This window comes from Onychomys torridus, chromosome 3, assembly GCF_903995425.1.
Source record: "Onychomys torridus chromosome 3, mOncTor1.1, whole genome shotgun sequence".
Classification (NCBI taxonomy): domain Eukaryota; kingdom Metazoa; phylum Chordata; class Mammalia; order Rodentia; family Cricetidae; genus Onychomys; species Onychomys torridus.
Window position 1 is genome coordinate 113,962,165 of NC_050445.1, and position 4,687 is coordinate 113,966,851.

Here is a 4,687-nt window from a genome sequence, read left to right on the forward strand (position 1 = left end):
AAGGGTTAAGGGGTGGGAGGAGGGGGGATCTGTGGATAGTATGTGGAGTGAGTAGAAAATTTCTTAATAAAGAAAAATGAAAAAAAAAAAAAAACCAAAAACCTTAGACAATTCCAGCAAATCAGAAATGAAACTTAACCTTTTGATATTATTCTTTTCTATGTTTTTTTTTTTCCCATTGTGCTGGTTTTTAAAAACACTAGTTAGTGCTGTGTGCCTCTAATCCCAAGCCCTTGAGAGGGAGAGGCATGAGTTCCAGGACAGTCTGGACTACATAATGAAACCTTCGAGAGACCCAATAATGAGACCCAACAACAAAGTAGTTGGCACTTCTGGATCACCTTCAGCGGCCGAGAACTTCCTTTTTTGCCAAACAAATTCTCTCTGGTTTGCTCAAATAAAGGAAAACTTCACAGTTAGCTGAGTTTCCGTGGTTTGCATCCAGGTGACAACCTGTCACTCCTCTTTCCATTGCTATCAGCAGCATCACAGCAGTTTGGGGGAGTGGGAAGGCAGTGCTGGGGATTGCTCAGCAAGGCTTTCTGCTGAGTCGGACCGTATGTCAACAGTGAGCCCAGATGCTCCGCTGCAGGCTGAAGTCTGGGAAGCTGTCCTGCTTATCCCTAGCTGAGTGGTGCTGACCCTTGTCCTCTCTGTACTCAGTGCACCTCAAGGTGCTCCATTTCACTGTCTGGCCTGTGTCACAATGGACAAGGGACATAAATTTAGGCGTGCAGCTAGTGCTGATGTCTTTACTGAACGAGGCTCCCCTTGCAAACAGTAAAGCTACTAGGCCCACAGTATTTTGGACAAAATAGACCTCTGAGTAATTAGGGAACAAAGCGCTTGTCATTGTGCCAAACTCAGCTATGGGACAGGGTTCCTCTTGGGAGCCGGAAATGACTTAACTTGCAAGATATGTTGTTGGCCAGAAGCTTCTGCAGCATGCAACCTGCATACCTGGGGACCATTGTTTTGCCAGGACCATCCACGTGCCTCGGCTACTACACCTGTCACTTAGCTTCCCAGCATCCTCATGGCCTCACATGCATCTGGAGTGGGATGGCTGCACTACTTGACTGTAGTGTGGGTCCTGACTAACCAGGTCCCTGCTGGTGTTAGCCACCAGCTCCTTTGAGGACCCTCTTTTCCCAAGGGCTGTCTCAGGAGCATCCCTGCTTCTCTGCCCTTACTGTTCAGGAGACCAACCTTTTCTGAAGTGTTGGCTCTGGTCATCCTTCTGGGAAGCCTCACTGCTACACTGCCATCTCAGCATTTTCTCTGGTCCTTGTCACAGCTCTGGGAGTGTTCCATTCTCCCCTGGCCTGAAAACTTAAAGTAAGAACCTGCCAGAGCCTCCTCTCCACCTCTCAGAGAGCCTGCTTGCCAGGCTCCTGTGGGCCTGGGGAAGTGGGGACAGCCCTCACTGGCCTTCAGGTCAGGGTTGGAGGGAGAGGACACGGTCCACGGGGATGGTCTACAGAGACAGATGTCCCTCTCGCTTGTCTGAGGGAAGCAACAATTCAGCTGACCCATGTGGGAAGCATGGTGTGCAAGCTCTGAGCAGGTCCCACAGCTCATGCAGCTGTCCTCTGTCTAGGGCCTGCCATCTGGATGGCAGCTGGGGCTGAAAAGGACACCATGGCTGACTGAAGGCTGGTGGTGAGGAAGAGGGTCAGGAGGGCAATGTGGGGAGCCCTAGGATTCATTTTATCAGGACCAGGCACAGCACGGACAGAGAAAAGCACAGCTATAAGGACCTTGTTGCTGTGAGCCCAGTGTGTGGGGGCTGCTCCAGGCAGTTATGTGCAGGACAAGGCTGGCCCCCAGAGAGGGCAGAGAGATGCTGCAGCCTGAAGAGGGTAGCAAGCAGGGTGGCAGGCCTTCCACGAGGGTGGGAACTGTTGGGCATCCGCATCCTACTTTGCTCTACAAATTATTAACCCAGAATTCAGAAGGTGAGTGGAGGTGTCCTCCCTGCTGTCATTGGTGTGACCCTGGGCTTTATGATTAACAAATATCCAGGAGCCGGCCAATGAGGCACCAGCTGAGGTCTGCTCACAGTTGTTAGGCTAACCTAGACTATCTTCTGCATGCCACCAGAGGCTGATGCCATTCTGGGCACTCTTGGCTGTGTAGTAGCAGGTAAGGGCAGCACTATGAGGAGGGTCTCAGCATGGGCCTGGAGTCCTAGAACCTACCTAGGGGTTCCAGGATGAGGGCTTTGTAGTGAAGGGTGGTTTTGTTTGTTTTACCAACTGTAATGGGAACTTTTATAATCCTGGGAAGGAGACCTTCAGGAATACACACTTGGAAACATAGAATGCCTGCAATGTATAGTCCACAGACAGTGAACACATGGGTACATGGGGTCCATCTGCAGCACTATGCTGGGTTTATGTACCCAGAGATGCAGAAGGCTTCTAGTAGGGTGAAGAGGGATGTAGTCAGGTGTTGCTGGACAGACATTCTCCCACTATTAGTGTCTGCTTCTTCTCTGGAGACAGCAGAAACACACACCCTTGAACAGGGCCTACATGGGTCCTGGGAGGTTGGGAGGGAAGGTCAGGTGACTCACACGGCTTCTCTCTTCTGCAGGGCTCAGGGAAGGCGTGCAGGCAGGTATAGCTGTCTCTCCTGGATGCTGAGACTTGAGACCCAGAAAGAAGTCTCCCATGGCTCCTTATCACATCCGCCAGTACCAGGACAGTGACCATAAAAGTGTCCTGGATGTGTTCACAAGGGGCATGGAGGAGCACATCCCCCGCACCTTCCGCCATGTGCTGATGCTGCCCCGAACCCTCCTGCTTTTACTTGGGGTGCCTCTTGCCATGGTCCTGGTGTCTGGCTCCTGGCTGCTGGCTCTTATGTGCATCTTCTCTCTGCTCCTACTCCTGCAGCTCCTGGCCAGACAGTCTTGGAAAGAATATGTGGCCAAGTGTTTGCACACAGACATGGCTGACATCACCAAGTCCTACCTGAGTGCACGTGGCTCCTGCTTCTGGGTGGCTGAGTCCGGTGGTCAGGTGGTGGGCATAGTGGGTTGTCGGCCAGTCAAGGATCCCCGTTAGGGAGGAAGCAGCTGGAGCTCCTTCACCTGTCTGTGCCCTCACAGCATCCGAGGACAGGGGATAGCAAAAGCCCTGGTCAGAACTGTCCTCCAGTTTGCAATGGGACCAGGGCTACAGTGACCTTGTCCTTGACACCAGTAACGTGCAGCAAAGTGCTGCAACCCTCTACCTGAGCATGGGTTTCTGGAGGACAGGCCAGTATTTCATGAGTATGTTCTGGAGGTTAGTGGATATTCCTATAATTCAATTAAAGTATTCCCTCCCTTCTGCCTAGGAAGTGGGGCTGGGACCTATGCTCCTGTGCAGCAAGCAGGCCTGCTCTCTAGAGGAACTAGTGAACCTTGTCATGTCAGTGTGATGAACAATAAAAGCTCCTTGCTGGTGCAGACCAGATTCTAATGCATGTGATGGCTGAGGTGGGGGTTGGGGCCTCTGCTACACTCTGGGTTTCTGGGCTGCTTGTGATTTATTTACTGAGCCCCATATTACTGTTGCATTAGGAACAATGCAAAATACTACTGCATGTATTTCACTTTTGAGTTTGTGGACCAGAAGTTCCTGCTGGAGAGGGCAGCTCATCTAGCTTCAAGACACATGTGGGAGCACCTAGGTTGCCTGAAGTGCCAAATATCTGTGTGCTGTCCTGTCCCAGCAGGCTAGCTGTGCAAGGCTCAAGAGCTTGGCAGAGCAGCCAAAGGTAAGGCAAAGCAGAAACAAGCAGGCTTTTCCAAGCACTGCAGGTGTTACCTGCAGAACATGCCAGACTTGGGGACAAATGTATTTTTGTGCTTACAAGCTCAGACTTGGAAGCTGGGTGTGGAACTGAGAGAAGGAAGTCTACTAGAATAGAGTGAGGACTGATTCTTTGGGGGAGAAGTGGATATAGCTGACACTTCACGGTGGCCAGGCTTGTTATGGCTCTTGTCGTGGGCCATCTCACATGCTCATACATGTATGGCTGTCCCTCTTTTTCAGCTAGTTCATCTGTAACAGTGGGTATTATTAGTGATGTGGGGTATCTTGCTGTCTCCCAACAGAGCTCCAAGCACCCCTGAGCCAGTAATTTGTGACACTTGGACACTATTGGGGGTCCTGTTTCATTGTGACACAACCTCTGATACAGCTTAACTCCAGAGGGGTCAACCAAGCCAAGCCTTGCCCTGGTATGCCAACAAACTTGGGCCAATTTTAACTACACAAAGCCCCTTGCCATGTCATCCCAGACACAGGTGACTGAATCGCTGGGATTATATGCCTCACTCTCTCTTGCTACGTGGCTCTCACTGACCCCGGCCTTGATGGTCACCACAGTATAGTTTCTGTCCATCCTCACCTAGAACAGCCTCTTCGGCTTCTGGGAGACCTTCTCCATAACCCAAAGTCCACCAGTATCCACTCGAGGGGTCTGCACTCCCCTGAGCTAAGGTTCCAGCTGTATGCTCAATGTGGTCCCTTGTGACAGCCCACATGAGGCAGGGATGCTGAGACCATGCAGCATCTCTCCATAATAGTTGGAAGAGGAATCAAGACTTTTTTCCTTTGGGACAATCCGTTGCTCTGCATCATCCTCTGTCCCCCCGAGTACTCAGGTGTGACTCAGAAGGGGATTCTGGGTA

General features: G+C 51.2%; 1 pseudogene; it reads left to right on the forward strand.

Moving 5' to 3' along the window:
• Positions 1-2,500: 2,500 nt before the first annotated feature.
• LOC118580773 lies at positions 2,501-3,520 on the forward strand (annotated as a pseudogene).
• Positions 3,521-4,687: the final 1,167 nt, after the last annotated feature.